Source organism: Sebastes umbrosus, chromosome 3 (genome assembly GCF_015220745.1).
Source record: "Sebastes umbrosus isolate fSebUmb1 chromosome 3, fSebUmb1.pri, whole genome shotgun sequence".
NCBI classification, from domain to species: domain Eukaryota; kingdom Metazoa; phylum Chordata; class Actinopteri; order Perciformes; family Sebastidae; genus Sebastes; species Sebastes umbrosus.
Window position 1 is genome coordinate 24,095,914 of NC_051271.1, and position 17,402 is coordinate 24,113,315.

General features: G+C 41.2%; 1 protein-coding gene across 5 annotated transcripts in view; it reads right to left on the minus strand.

Moving 5' to 3' along the window:
- sh3gl2a (SH3 domain containing GRB2 like 2a, endophilin A1) overlaps positions 1-17,402 on the minus strand; it is a 61,580-nt gene that overhangs the window by 33,050 nt on the left and 11,128 nt on the right. The window lies entirely within an intron of this gene.

A 17,402-nucleotide genomic window follows, 5' to 3' on the forward strand; every position in this document is an offset into this window, starting at 1 on the left:
TGAAAAGCCTCAGCGGACCAAAATCCTCTATATTTGATATTGACTATCTGCTCTTCAACAACAGTCTGATTTGATTAGATTTCAAGTCCATCACGACAGCAGAGGACCAGAAATATAAATGATACCCAGAATACTGATGGTTACTGGTGAACCTTTATATTCATACAACGTGAGGTGTACACTGAGGAATACGTGTTTCAACATAATTATGATAATAAATATTACAATAGAGCTGAAACAATTAGTGGATTCATTGATTGTCTACTGACAGAAAATTAAGTGGCAACTATTTTGATAATTGTAATTATTCAAGCGATAAATGCCAAACATCTTCTCAAATGTGCAGATTTGAAGCTTTTTATCTCCGCCAGGTGTTATCCTGGGGGGGATCATGTGTTCAGCTGTTTGTGCATCTGTCTGTCTGTCCAAGGCTGATCCCACATACTGCTAGAGCCATCAGCCCAATATTTATTGTGCTCATTTATGACTGAATGCTGAAGGACCTCTCGTGGTTGCTGTGATTCACAAAACTATTTTATTGACTGTTTTATACTGTCATTGACTGTTGACTCCTCTTAAGTGATCAACAACTGCTTCCGTATCAAAAGGGATTTACGGTAATCGGCTAGGCTAAAAACAAGCCTTCCTTAGTCTGTTGCAGGCCACATTTTGGTATTTGTCGTGGCTCAAAAACTGACATCCATAGACAAGTTTGGTCTCAATTTGAACCGGAGCATCTGCAGATTAATAATTTATTACATTTTTGTTATCTTCGCTGCCATCTTGACTGTACGGGAGCTGGGAGGGACAATTGAGTGAGTCAACTCTTCTTTGTGTCGGAGGGGAGAGGGAGACACAGCTGGTGAAGATCTGCCCTCTACTGAGTGCACTTTTCTAGTCTTCTTTCTGTTTTCATGATAGTAAACCTAATATCTTTAGGTTTTGGATTCTTCGTCAGACAAAACAAGCAATTTTAAAGATGGCAACTTGTGCTCTGAACAATTATCATGGGCATATTTCAGTATTTTTCAATAATGTACAGGTAATGTTTCAATGGATTATCTGTGAGGGATCAATAAATGGCACACATTGTGACCTTGTATGTTACTGCTTTGTTGTTTTTGATATTTAATCCACCCTCAGTGATATAAATAATAGAAACACCTGTCAGTATAACGCAGTACAACTCAACAGCACACAAATTATAGTCTCTGAAATGACCCCGCAGTTAAATCAACACCTCTATAAAACAGTTTCAACATAAACTGAACATTATAACCTTCATGAATGTCGGATTCATTGAAGGGCTGTTACTGCATTAGGTTTAGCTAGGTATACCTGGTGTAGCTGCTCGGCAGTGCTTCAGAAAGTGAGTTTTATAAAAAGAAGTCCGTCTGTGTTTGTGCCCACGCTAACAAAGTAGGCTGAGGATCAATAATTTATGGCTTCAAGCCCAGACACCCTAAAGTGTTTTTTACATGGCTTTCTGCATTTACTGTGTGGAGGCTTAAATCTACTTCATACTGAAAGCTCTGCTGTGATGAACTGTTCCCAAAACGGTCAGTGGCACCTTGAATTTTGTAAACTGGAAAGAAACAAACTCAGTAAACAACAGTGGCTCTTATCTCAGTGGTGAGACACAAACATCGACTTCATGAGATTTTTAAGGGAATATCCCAAAGAGAAAAAAACCCAGCAAATTGCAAGCAAAGAGTGCAGCATATGCCCCAAAAACATAACTGATCCTATGAAGATATTTATATTAATACAACTGTGTTTTACTGTATTATCATTTATTATCTGTTTAACCTACACTTGTGGGTACCCACAGGAGGAGTTACAGTTGTTGACAAATACATTAATAATATATCTGCTTACACCGACATTATAGTGTGTTATAAATAATTTATCAAATGTTTATTTAATGTTAATGAATGCTAAATAAGGGGACTTGACGTTAAATATTGCACAAAGGATATATGATAATATTTTAATTTTCAAAAGAATAGTTTGTTGGAACATCATTATACAGTACAATATATATTGTATGAGTTTGTTTATGTTATGACTTCTTTTCTCCCGGGATTGTCATACTAATTATTTTCTTTATCGATTAATCGGTTGATTATTTTCTCGATTAGTTGTTTGGTCTATAAAATGTCAGACAATGGTGAAAAATGTTCAAGATGACATCCTCAAATGTCTTGTTTTGTCCACAACTCAAAGATATTCAGTTTACATAGAGGAGTAAAAAAACCCAGAAAATATTCACATTGAAAAAGCTGGAATCAGAGAAATTTTACTTTCTTTTCTTTCATCAATCAATTAATCGTTGCAGCTCTATATAGATTCCGTAACTTTATCTGAGTCGCTGCAAAATGTGCACAATTATCTACTCAAACTACAGTACCCTACCCTTCAAACACACACACCTACATGCACCTTTACTGAAAACCTGTCTAATTAAATATAGATTTTTCATTTAACTCAAGGTGTTTAATCCACAGCTCAGTCTGCGGGCTGTGTTTGTCTTATTAAGTCTGAACGGCAGAAAAATAACCCCCTTAAGCCTGTGGCACTTTTTACAAGTCTCGAAGATGATGAAGGTTTGTTTACACAAAGCACCAGCATGATTAAATTAATGACTCAACTGCACAGTGAACAATAACATCATAGCAATTACACATAATGGCACGAGTTTAGTGATAATTAATGTATCATATATAATAAGACTAGAAGTTGAAGCTTATATGCTGTATCTTCACATGATCACCCTTTAACATTTTTGAGTGTTTTTCAGAATAAAGCAACATAAAGCAAAGGGAAGTGGTGATTTATAGGTAGTGGGTGAATGTAAAAATCATTCATCAGCACGAAAATCCCCAAAAGAGGAGTCGTGAATCCCTGACCCTGTCAGCGTCACATGGTACATTTGGCGGCGTGGTCCGGCACATGCACCACGTTTCACAGATTACCGCTGCAGCGCTCTGATTCTGACTCACGCACAGCTCCAATATATGATGCAAAGTCACTGTGCTCTGATTAATCTGAGTATAATCCCTGACAAACCATTCAGCCTCTCTGCAGTTGGTGGGATGACTCTGTGTGTGTGTGTGTGTGTGCACGGCTAGATCAACTAGCTTTTTCTTTACTAGAGGAAGCATACAGGCACAGACAAATACCTAATGTCCCCCCAAAACCTGCTGGACACTGGCTTTAGCAAACATACAATAACATACAATACCAAAAAGCACATTTTGTTCCCTCCCACCCCTCATTACTGTCCTCACATGAGCCAAATTAGGCATTAGACTGAGCGCATGATGCTGCAGCTGCCTGAAAGTAAAGCCTCCTCTCCTCTTTTGTTCCAAACATCGTCCTCTCCCCTCCACTTAACTCCATTACTTCCTCCTCTCATCTCTTCCTGCTCTCTAATACACTTCATCCCTTCTCTCCATCATCTTTTCTCCCGCTTTGCTCCTTTCTGTTCTGAACTTTTCCTGCCCACATGTCCTCTTTATATCGTAGAGATAGCGATATTGTAGAGTCATTCATGGTCCCCAGAGGATGAATTCTTCTTACAGCAGGTTCCCATTTTTGTTTTTTAGTGAAATGTCTTGATAACTGCAATAAAATAAATTAATACTTATCTATGGTCTTTGTGAATTTTGATGATCGTCTGACAGTACAAATTTTAATGGGTTCAGTATTTTTCAACCTGGATCCTATTTTCCCATGTTTTTGTGTCTAAATGACTAATAGGGACAACAATTTCTGAAATTGGCCCAGTACTGAGGAAGAGCATTGTAGACGGCCAACGCTAAACAGGCTGCAATGTAATCCCATTGGGGCAAGCTGGCACCGTCATTTACATCCACTAAAAGTGCTTTTTTTTGCCACGACAGGCTCTGATTGTTATTAAACGTGTCTGACATTATGGAAAGAGTCTCGCTCAAGGAGAAGTCTTGTTCTGAAATCTGGCGAGGTGACGTGTCGCTGGAAGACAATAGTGGAAATGTGGAATACATCCATGGTGGAAATACGAGTGCCAACCGGACAGAGTTTGTTGTGTTGGAGTACAGAAAGTGTAGCTCGGTCTTATCTAAAAGATTTCAGTGTCATGGCTGAATATTTAGATGATTTCGACAATGTGGAGGAGGATTATTTAAGCCAGAGTATACGGATATTTAGATTTCACAATGAGACTTCTTCTTGACTTGGACACAATAACAAACAGATCGGATCAAGCGAAAGGTAAGAAAAATGTTTTATTTCTCTATAGGGTCCTTTCCATGATGTTAACACTTATCGCCCTTGCAGCTTGTTTTGCGGCTGCCAGTTACAGCATTCTCCCTCAATACTGGACCGACTGTACTTTGTGCTTACTGCTACTTGTTCAAATGTTCATAAAAAACAACAAGACTCTACAGCTGCTCAAGCAACTCTGTTAGATTGTATTGTATAACGGTGACAATGACAATATGCTGAAGTTAGCAGGTATAATGTTTACCATGTTCACCATCTTTGTTTAGCATGTTAGCATGCTAAAATGAGGTAATTAGCACTAAACATAAAGTACAGCTGAGGCTGATGGGAATGTCATTAGTTTTGCAGGTATTTGACAAGTATTATGGTGTCCACAGGATCCGTAATTTCCACGCTTCTCATTCATTGTCTATGTAAGCAGCCGCGCAATGCATTTTGGTAGCGTTGTGTTGCGTTACGTTTCGAGAAACAGGGCGTCACATTGGTCACTCCTCATTTACATTAAGTTGAGGTCTAGGCTACTTTATGCAAATCAGGGACGTCCGGCGAGACTCGCCGCCTCTGGAAAACTCCTGAGAAACTTTTGAACTAACCTTTGTCGATCTTAAATGAAGACAGATTCAGCAACTGCATGCCTTATTTATCGCCTACATTGTTTTCAGAATCCCATTTCGGTGAACTATTTTCGTAACATACGAGAAAATAGTTACCAAACGAGCCACAATGTTGGTTCCGGTTTGAAAGCTGGGAGCAGCAGCCCACAAGTGAAAGCGTTCGTTCAATCAGGTGCCTCGTGCCTTGTGGCAGCCCATCAAGCGTCCAATACTGGGAAAAGAGGCAATCCCTTGCGTCCAAAAAATGCCCCTGTGGACACTTACCATTAGACAAATTTTGACCTGATGATGGCGTTGACAAATGTCCACCTCATAGTGGCATTAGAGGAAAGGTCAGAGATCATCAAAGTCATTAGGATTGATCCCCTGGGTACCATGGTGCACACATTTTTTTTGCGATCCATCCAATAGTTATTAAGATATTTCAGCAAAAGCCATAAACGCTGTCAACCTTATGGTGGTGCTAAAAGAAAAGTCAGAGGATCATCAAAGTCAGTAAAATTCATCCTTTGGGGACCATGAATGTCAATTTTCATGCCGATCCATCTGATAGTTGTTGGGCTATTTCAGTCTGGACCAAAGTGGTGGACAGACCAACACTGGCATCCATAGAGCTGTGACACTAGTATGGCTAAAAATAAATACTGCATTTCTTACATCTAAGCTCATTGTTGACATCTTTGCTCACCAAATACTACATATAATGTCATAAAATATAAAACTTAAAATGATTGTCTTTCATCTTCTTCATACAAATAAGAGATATAATACTGCCACATACATCTCCGAACACGTTCATGCTCACAACATGATACACCGACTGACTGAAATAGGTTGCCCCAGACATTTCCTCTGACACCAACCTCTGGCCAATTATTACATTATTACTGCAGCCAAAATCTAAATGTTGACCTCAACTTTTCTCTATCCAACAATTTGGTTTTCTTTAAAACGAGCATTACAGCCTTTTCTTGTCTTGGGTTGTTTCTTTTTTATCATTATATGGTTTCATTCATACAAAATGTCAAATTTCTGTCTCAAGTTTCGACTGAAAACGTGATTGGCCAGGTCATGACTTGATGATGACCTTTCGCCCTGAGTAAATGCACTACACAGTACATCACAGACAATACCTTCACAAGGTCTCTGGGGAAGTAAAAACATCCATATCTGCAAATTACGCTGCATTGCCCTTCATTATATTCATCACACGGTGGCAGTTACAACAAAAGTCAATAACCAACCTGGTGAATGGGCTTCTAGGGGAGAGTTTGTGAAGGCTTCTGGGTTATAGATTTGGGTAATAATTATGTGACCTGAATGTCCCTGAAGTAGAAGTGTGTGTGTGTGTGTGTGTGTGTGTGTGTGTGTGTGTGTGTGAGTATGGAGGTGGTTTAATTTAGTCTTATCGTTGGTTCCAGCCATTTCCATCCATAAAAGCGAATTGATTTACTCTCTCTGCAAGAATGGCGACACATTAACTGTGGAATAATCGTATAACGAAAAACCTAATGGTATTATTTTGTTGTGTAATATTACTGAACTTTCAGCAAGTCATAACTATAATATGACCTATTATATCCCAATCCCATTCATTATGTTTGATAAGATAAACCTTTACTAACAGGTCCTGAAAATTCCCCTTTTCCAGCCCTAGTCTCTCCTGCAGTGGTTGATGCCCAGAATATATAATATGCCCATCCTGAATAAAACATCAACCATGACCTGAATACTGAGGCTAGGAAAGAGGGATGATGGGAAATATCGAGGTGGAAAAGAGGAGAGAGAAACCATGGACAGTGATGAACAACAGCTCACTTTCTACACACAAACCAAAAAATTTGAAGCGTCAAAATAAGAAAGTCTGAATCTGCAGAACACCAATGTTTCCTTCACTCAGCACATTGTCCTCATTTGACAGATTTGAAACTGGCTAAACATTGTTCATTCACATTTCTCCTAGAGTGCATGATGACATTTAATGAGTTTACCTCGCCAGTGCTCTTATTCAAAATGTGCCAACAGCATCTGACCACAGGACGAGCTAAGAATAGGACTGGTGTCCGTCTGTCATTAACCTCCAGAACAAAGCTGACGTCAGAATGCTGAGAACTCCGCAGACCAGTTTTCAACCCTCTGGCTAATGCGTGTGCACTCCTGTCAAAAGCAATAACAGTTTATTCAAAGTTTCTGTTAAAGTTCACCCTCTTCTATTTAAGACTTTTAGTAACCCATGGGATTCATTGAGATATACAGCATGTCAGACTTACTCTATTGTTTCTGGCCACACCTCGTTGTAACATGTAGTAGCAGCTCTGAAGATGGCAAGTCATGTTTGTGGGCAACCTTTTGTTCTGAAAAGTGAAGCCAATGCTGAAATGCCTTAAACGTGCATTCAGCAGGGGGCGACTCCTCTGGTTGCAAAAAGAAGTCTGATCGTATAGAAGTCTATGAGAAAATGACCCTACTTCTCACTTAATTTATTACCTCAGTAAACATTGTAAACATGAGTTTATGGTCTCAATCTCTAGTTTCAAGTCTTCTTCAATACAGCATGATGTTCATTTAATAAATTATGGTCCCATTTAGAGTCAAATAGACCATAAAGTAGGGGATGCTTTAGGGCGTGGCTACCTTGTGATTGACAGGTCGCTACCACGGCATTGTCCGATCTGGGAGTTGTCGTGTTTTTGTCTTACAACTTTAACCCTTTCACAGTGTGTTTTCAGTTCGTGAAAGTTAATTAGAAACTGTTTTGGTCACCTAAAAATGTCTTCAATGTTCGACCGTACTTAGCTTAGGGTTAAGTATTTATTACTCTTATCAACATGGGAGTGGCTAAATATACTTGCTTTATGCAAATGTATGTATATATTTATTATGGAAATCAATTAACAACACAAAAAAATGACAAATATTGTCCAGAAACCCTCACAGGTACTGCATCTAGCATAAAAAATATGCTCAAATCATAACATGGCGTACTGCAGCCCAACAGGCAACAACAGCTGTCAGTGTGTCAGTGTGCTGACTTGACTATGACTTGCCCCCAAAACTGCATGTGATTATCATAAAGTGGGCATGTCTGTAAAGGGGAGACTCGTGGGTACCCAGAGAACTCATTTTTATTCACATATCTTGAGGTCAGAGGTCAAGGGACCCCTTTGAAAATGACCATGCCAGTTTATCCTCGCCAACATTTAGCTCAAGTTGTGAGCGTTCTTTAGTCTCCTTCACGGCACTTTAGTATGACATGATTGGCACCAATGGATAAATTCGTTTTTTCTAGTTTCATATGATGACAGTATCGTCACTCTAGCTTTAAAACTGACTACTACAACCTGACTGGCTACAACCTCTGGAAGATCGATTGTGTTAATGGATTAAAGAAATTATTGGCGTTAAAACAAATTTATGTTAACACGTTATTAGCGTGTTAACCTTGACAGCCCTAACTTAGCTCCACCCTCTCATGTCACTTCTGGTTGCAAAAAAACAAGACGGCGACGGCCAAAATGCCGAACTCGAGGCTTCAAAACGTCCACAAACCAATGGATGACGTCACAGTGACTACGTTCACTTCTTATATACAGTCTACGGTTTATCACATGTGTAAAAGTCAATAGACAAAAAGGTCGTTGCTGTAATGCCCTCTAAAGGATTTATGAGGTATCCAGGAAATTAACGAGGTGAGGTGATGGAGGTGACATTTTACATTAACAATAGTCAAAAAACAGTCACTGCTGCTGAGGAGCAGTGAAAGACTTCAGGAAGGGAACAGCTTTCAGAGGCTTGGATCAAATATATGAGAAAAATATACTGAAAATACACAGGTTGTCAGAGAGCTCATTGAAATGTATGCCTCCTTAGAAAGCCAAAGCAAAAGACAGCAGAGTGTCCTGATTGAGACATTTCAGAGAAAGGGCTCTACTGTGGTAAGGAAAAATCCTTTTTTTTTAAGCTGGAAGGCAAATGATGAGCAAAAGTAAAAGCAGCACTGTGAGGGAAGGAAATAAATCAAGATAAAAGGATAGGAGGTACATTGCTGCAGGGACTGTACTGCTGGACTGGATCCAGTGCAGCATCACTTTTGCTGCATTGCTGATCCACATTTGGCCCAAACTGGAAGCACTGGGTTGGCTGGAACAAGTGCATTCATTTCTGAAGAGATCTTTTCAACAATGAGTCTTTGTCCTCTCTGAGTCATGAGCAAATAACAGACGTGACACACACAACACGCTCAGCCCAGTATCCCTACGAGTCACGCCCATATTGGACAATTCTGCACCTCACGATTTACATCCAACGCCAAAATTCATAGCCACTGCAGGAGGTAGTGTGCAGCATGTAGAGAGGCAGGTTGGGGAGGTGGAGGGGTGTGAAGCACATTTTAATTTAATGCAAGAGATTTCAGTTTGCATCCTGTGGACATGGACATGGACCCACTGGTTTGTGGACTGCCGTTTTGAAGCCTCCAGTTCGGCAGTTAAGTACAACCGAAGCTGATTAAGACATTTTTAGGCAACCAAAATGTTATAATTAACTTTCATGAACTGAAAACACTCTGTGAAAGGGTGAAAATTGTAAGACGAAAACACGACAACTCCCAGACCGGACAACGCCGTGGTAATGACCTGTCAATCACAAGGCAGCCACGCCCTAAAGCATCCCCTGCTTTATGGTCTATTTGACTCTAAATGGGACCATAATTTACTAAATGAACATCATGCTGTATTGAAGAAGACTTGAAACTAGAGATTGAGACCATAAACTCATGTTTACAATGTTTACTGAGGTAATAAATCAAGTGAGAAGTAGGCTCATTTTCTCATAGACTTTTATACAATCAGACTTCTTTTTGCAACCAGAGGAGTCGCCCCCTGCTGGCTGTTAGAAAGAATGCAAGTTTAAGGCATTTCAGCATTGGCTTCAATTTTCAGAACCAGAGGTTGCCCACGGTGATAAACATGACTCGCCATCTTCAGAGCTGCTACTACATGTTACAATGAGGTGTGACCAGAAACACTACAGTAAGCCTGACATGCTGTACTGACGTTCTTGTCTTGTGCTACTACAACTTTAAACTATCACTACTACTCCATGAATCATGTGACCTAGATGACTGAGACTCTTCGTAGACATCACAAAGAGTGTCAATATTCGTTGATCAACAAAAAATTCATCGGAGACAAATTTTACAATTGAATAATCATTTCCTGAGCAAAATGCCAAGTGCCAAAATGCCAAAGTTAGCGCTTTTATTGTTGTAGTCAGGGTAACGTGACGTCATGTCCATTCAGTATCCATTGACCAAAACAAACCGCAGCGAGCCCAAACGAGGAATTACAAACCCCGATTGCATATTTATTTTTGCTTTACAGGGACTTTAAGCTCTGGGAATTTTGGTGGACATTTCTCACTTTTTTGAAAAATAGATGAATTGCTTTCACCAATTACTGTGCCGATAATTTTCTCAATCGTTAGTTGCAGCTTTACCCAGAATTAATAAGAAAAAAAAAAAATACGGTAGTACCAATATCAACTGATAAAATTCAGTTTCTCCTAATGCCAGCAAGAAAGTACATCCCTGCAGATGGATCGTTCTCCACTCTTCCTCCTGCTCTCGCCTTCAGTATCTGTTGGCTTGAATCCTCTCTTTATCTCTCAGCCACTCCCTACTGTACCTGCTCAATGCCGCTTTCTATCTACTTCTCTTTCCCCTTTCTTGTCTTCTCTTATCTCTTGTTCCTTGCTCCGCTCTTCGCCCCTCCCGACCCATCTGTTATCTCCCAGCTGGATCTGTTTTACGCTGCAGTGCAGTAGACCCTAGTGAGGATCCAGGCTGGATGAGTCACCCACTCACAATCTGCTGCCCCAAAGCCCTGCAGGCGTCCGTCACATCCAAGAACCCCACTGCTGTCCACGGGCACGCTCGGATGTACAACTATGCACACTCACATGCACGCTTGCACACTGCCTACCCTTTTTCTGAGGAAAGTAAAGCCGTAAATGCCTGTACGTGCACTCACATACATGAAGAATTAACTTTAAATGGACGAAGAAATTGCTTATCTGCCTTTAAGCTACAAACTAAACCAAGACGGTTTCCCATTGCCAAATCATAATGCTCCATACAATACAAAGAGGGTAAGACGTGTAGTAGTCATATTAGTATTCAGCACACACACACACTGGGAAACCTCTAGTCGAACAAGCGCTGACTACAAAATAAAGGATTACTGCTCTGTTACCCACTGTAAGAAATATACGCCATACAAATATGATAGCCATTTCTTAAAACCTAAAAGTAGCTAGACAGATTCACACATATTTGCTACTGGATCATGTTGTTTACATGCAGAACACGGGTGATATAACGCTTCATGCTGCTCCTGCAGTGGTTCCTCAGAGCTGTCAGTCTCATGTCAGTCTTAAAACATAATGGATGAGATTGCTACTGGGAGTTCACCGTGTGATGTGTCTTTCCAATCCGCAGATATTCATTTTAAAAGTTATTTTTAATTTGTGCTGCCAGTAAATATTCATATGTATTTTTTTTATTTTAGGAAAGAAATACACATGGCGTTCACACAAATCTGGTGACGATATACTGAATCAGTTGTACTGACATCCTAAATTCATCACTATGATTAGATATAAAGGCACAATGTGTAATTTCTGCCATTAAGGGGCTCTCAATCAAAACAATAACAAAAGGAGTAGTTTGCTGACGTCATGAATTAGCGTGGGTTGGCGTCTTCACCATTGCCAATGAAAATCTATCTGACGTGACAGAAATCATGTTTACGGATGAGGTAATGTATAAAAGTTGTATTCATGTTTCACATTTCATTCTAATAAAACAGCTGCAAGTAGTAAGTGGGTGATACATCGAATATAGTCGATGTATCGCGGCTTGTCCCATGCGCGGTGTATAGAATGACTGTATAGTATGACTATATCGCGAACATCGACTACAAATTGTCATGTATTGTTTTTAAGCCACCCCGCCGGCATGAGACTCGCTTTGGCATTTCCTTCTCTCCCTCCGGCTCCCTCTCACACAGACACACACACACACACACACATCACAGACTCCGCCCCCATGCAGACCACTCTCCTGGGCGAGTGTGTGTGACGTATGCGGCCGGTGTGTTTTTGTATTTGGTGGGACGCAGCGGAGAGAGAAAACCTGAAGAAAGTGGAAGATGAGAACACGACCAAAGCAACCAGAACCTGCCCAAAGCAAATTACTCTGGTGTTGATCTGCAGCCAAGAATATAGCTGTAAATACGGTGCCAGAAGTATATTTAGCACACAATACTCACTCTTAAATGTTTTGTAGCAGTGTACTAATGTGGACCTGATTAATAGCAATGGGTTCCTCAGTATTTGAGATGCAGCTGGGACTCAAAGGGGGACTCTCCAGGTAAAGGTACCATCACATTTAGACAGACAAATTTATCCAGTGAATCAAATCCAAAAATTGCAAAGCAACCATTTTATCTGCAAAACCCTCTCACTCACTCTGGCACACTTTCTCAAGCTTCCTTGTCACTCTCTTCATTTCTCCTCTCTCTAATGCAGTTTCCATTTAATGAACATATTTGTGTCTTTCTGCTGGCTGCACACACTCACTCCACTGAGATACTAAAACATGCTCTCTGCAGCCTTAAGATAAATACGAAAAACGGTATTCAAACTGAGGGGTTGATTCAAATTTCACGACAAGCAGAACTGTAGGAGATGCACCATGCAGTTCACTCCCTCTCTAAACCATTAGTTGAGGATATAACAGCCCCAAATAAAAAGCCTCACCACATTAGCACATTCACACGCATGCATGCCCACACACGCTGGCACACACATACATGTCTCTCTCCATGGGAACAGAGCCATCATGAAAGAAGCATCTGCTCAAAGGAAGACTCATTTGACTCTGAGGTGAAGTTGACTTGTGACGTAAAAAGTGAGCAATCGCCACCTTTAGAAATATGCCAGACTGAAACACTCTGTGTCTTATCTTAAAATAATAATGGGGAGAATATAAGGTGTCATTTTTTATTATAGCAGGCTGATGTTATTTGTAAAGTGCAAATAGTCTCAAGGCGTTCAAATCTATTACAGTGTATTACAATGATATATATTGTATAGTCCACAGTGAGAATGAGTAATGGATTGTTGGATAAATAAATACATATTTTTTCAAAAGGCAATTTGTAGTGGACCTGCCGGGTTTTACCCTTCATGCCCCGTGCTTCCCTTCTATTTAAAATGGCCCCGGTTATTATTGCACCACTATGAGCCCAAATGTCCTTGAGTGAGAGTGAGAGAGAGTGAGAGAGAGAGTGAGAGAGAGAGAGAGAGAGAGAGAGAGATGTCTGAAAAGTGTAATTGTGGTTGAGTGAAATAAATTACTCAGTGATATATGGGAGAAGGTGATGCTGAGGTTGTGTGTGTGTGTGTGTGTGTGTGTGTGTGTGTGTGTGTGTGTGTGTGTATTAATCTAATAAAACTCCAGTGACTCCATGGCATTCTGCCTTTTATGGGCCGTTTGTCTCTGCAGAGTGCATAAAGTCTATAATGAAGAGATGCTGCAAGACTCCACGCACAAGAATGAGGATTTTCCATCTCTCACAAAGCAGATGCTGCACACTTAACGTCAGACAAAGCTGCACGGCTAATTAGTAATTAGTGACGCATGGGGCTATAAGGTCAATGCAGCGTTTTATGAGATGCAATCTGCTCCACTCTACATACATTTTAAATTACCGTGGCTCCATTTATTTATGGAAAATGTTTTATGTTGAGGTTTTATGTCATCACAGATATTAGGCCTAATAAGCCCTGTCCTCTGCTGTCCGTTATGGCTCTGCTTTCCATACCTTGACACTATTTAAATTTGTCAAATTTGAGAGGATGTTGCCGTTTATAGCGAGGTAGCTTCAATCAATGAGCAAGACTGATTTAAGCCACGATTAGATTTTTATATGATTTTGCATTAATTTGATAAAGAACCTTAATTTGTTGTGTAATCAATTTTCAATTTCAATTTCCTACCAGCATCTCTAAAGCCTTCAAATTAACATCTTGCTTGTTTAATCTGAACACAAAGTGTAAAAATGACAATTTGTCGTTTTATAGGGGATCATGTGCTGGACTATTTCTTGGCTGGGACCAGTTGCAACCAGCGGAGACTCCAGAATACTGTTACCCACCAAGAAATAGTCCAGCACATAACCCCCCATAGAACGGATTGTTACCTTTTTGGACAGAACCAGGCTAGCTGTTTCCCCCCCATTTCCAGTCTTTATGCTAAGCTAACTGGCTGCTGGTGACAGTTTCATATTTAAAGCCGTTTCACACCGAGCACAGATTTTTGCCTGAAAAAATGTGCACAGAAATTTTTAAAAACTGATTTTGTGGGTTCTTATGAATGCTTGCTTGCACACCCCTGCGGAACATTCATATGGGGGAAACAATATTCAGACGGACCTCGATTTCAGCGGATTTCCGCCAGCAGAAATATATGTTTGACCAATGAAATCCTTTGTTCCAACTAATCACCATTATTCTACATCATTATTAGCCATGTGCTTCTCTTTGTTCCACGGAGAGTGTGTATTGTCAGGGCCTTGGAATAATGGCCGTTTGTTTTCAGGGTAACGGACTGTCGGACAAATGGGCTTTTCGGTCCAATGGGACATTTTTGGAACTAACAATGAGCCGTCCCCTTCTCAACAACCACTTATGTACAACAAACACTACTACCTCAACAACCAAATAAAGGACAATATGGCTTGAGATCGCCCACCAGCTGGGTTACGATGACGATGGTAATGTATCGGATATGCACTTGCTTACGTTAAATGTTGGTCCCGGAACGAGGCTAGCCACAACAGCTAACATTAGCATCACATTTGGGGCCCGATTAGTTTACGTATTGTGTAGTTAACGTTGGCCCCTTAAAAATTCTGTCTGGATCGTTTTTTTTTGTGAAGTGGACTCGGCACTATTTAGGAAACTCATTGGGTCTCATTGACGAAAATGGAACACGGTAATGCGGATAATCACCAGATCCGGTGTGTATAGTCGTCATGCGGAAATTCACACGCAGATTTTCCGTATTCCTGCACCGCATTTTTGTATCGCACTGGTGAGAAATAGCTTTTACTGTAAAGACATGAGCGTGGCATCGATCTTCTCATCTAATTCTCGGCAAGGAAGCGAATAAGCATATTTACCAAAAATTTTAACTATTCCTTTAATGCTGATAACCATTCTGCCCAACTCCTGTCTGATTATTTTTAAATCCCTGGTCCCATCCCTGTTAATCCCTGAGACCCCCTCCTTGTGTGTTGGGGTGGGGTACTGCTATGGTCTGGTTAGAGGATGTGTATGTAAGTAGCCAGATTGTTGGGTCGCACTCTTGGTGAGTCTGGGCCGGGATTATGAGGCTGTGGCACGGGAACAGAGGGGTTGATGGGAGCCTTCTGCCACTGGGAGTCTGGGGAGGATGACTATGTGTGTGTGTGTGTGTGTGTGTGTGTTGGGGGGTGGGGGGGCAGTGTGTAATGCTGAGGAACAGACGGCAGGAGACCACAGAGACAGCTAACACTGAGCCTCGAGCTGACTGAATTGCATTGGGAGTAAAAATGAGTAATGAAGACCATAGAAATCTACAAATTCAGACGTATTTGCTGCATATTCACACACTCAACCACGCCTCTTTATGCATGCACACCGAGAGCCACATAACTGTATGCATATTTACAGATATAAATGCTCTGATGCACCGTCGCCTCACACACACAGAAGCATTTGAAGCTGTAGAGGAACATCTGCAGGGAGAGCCGGGACTCTCGTAATGAGTGACAATAGACTCATCACGCAGAATTAACACAATCTGTGCAGCCATCTAATGCCCCGTGTGGGCTGCTGTCTACTTCCAATCTGATCAAATGAGCTTTCAAACTGAGGAGTGTATCAACAGCAGAACACGAGCTTTTGCAACTGTTTCTTCTTTTTATTTAATCCTTCAATATGATGAAACTTTCAGTTGCCGTATAATTTTTGATCTGAAAGTGCTGCTCTTCAACAACAACAACGATCCTGTTTCTGGCTTTGATCATCTACTTAAGCCTCTCAAATGTCAGTGTGGCATTAACGATAATATAAATAACTAATGGCAGCATAAATGAACTAAAAATACATCATTAGATAGCTAGATAGTATCATCATCAGAGGCCCCACGATATGATATTATCACGATACTCAAGTCACAATACGATCTTATTGGGATTTTAAACATTTTGCGATAAGACTGTGATTTATTACCTTTTTTCAACTGTAAATTATGCAGTTTGTCAACATCTGTTTTATCTAATAATATACAGTTTTCACTCTGTTCATCTCAGAGTTTTCATTCACATGTCTTGAGGTCAGAGCCACGCCAGTTTTTCCACGCTAAAATTTAGTGCAACTTGGGAGCGTTATTTAGCGTTCTTCCCGACAAACTTGCTAGCTGGCTTTAAGACCGAGCCCGCTACCAAAGAACATATATTGCCAAGAGGCGAAATCCAATTGTTTGTTCCATTGCAACTTCAGTGCCAGCAGCAAAGCTACGCCTCCGCCATTTTGGATTGAAAGCGACTACCAGACGCAATGAATGTATTAAAGGGACTATTTGTAACTTTCAGAATTGCTTGTTAACAGCGACACCTGTGGCCGTTAAATCAACGAAAGTCAGCGTCGAGCTCGCGCTTGTGCTCGCTCTAAATACACCTGAACGAGCATCGCTCAAAACAGTGAGGCGACACACGTCAGTTAAAACCACAATATCACTCTATATTTCAGCTGCTTGGCAGTAATGTTAGCTGACCAGACGAAGGTCTATCCATGAGCATGATTTAGATCTGATCTTAGTGTTGGCTTTTCCTGCCTCAGCGCAGGCTGATGCAGCGGGGCTCTGCAGCGTGTCTCCCTGCTCTCTCCGCCCGCAGCCGGAGAGAGCAGGGAGACACCGGCACCCGGTAGGTAACGAGACGATAACGTTACTCGCTGAGGAGCTCCGTCACTTCACGAGACACGGGAAACCTCTGTTGGTCTGGAGGAGCTGCAGCAGTTATTTCTGCACAAACGTCCACTGTACATTCACTAGATATTCTCAGAGCTAAACTAACTCTTCTGCAGTGTGGAGTGAGCGCACGTTCACGTCTAGAGGTGGAGTGAGCTGAGCGAGAACGCGCGCGCTGTCTGAGTGAAGGCGAGCAGGCAGAGGAGGAGAGGCAGCGGCCACACGCGAACGCGCATATGCGAGCGCGCATGTGTGACGACCCGGTACATTTATATAACAGTCCCTTTAAGAGAACTGGATACAGCGTTGGAAGCGGGCCCCGTTTATTTCTAAGAAAGTTGCTCAGTGGCGCATGATGATGCCGAAATGGCTCGACCTACGACTGGAAAAGCATCCCGGATCTTACGGCGATCTTCCGCATCCATTGGGTTCATGGAGCAGGCGCA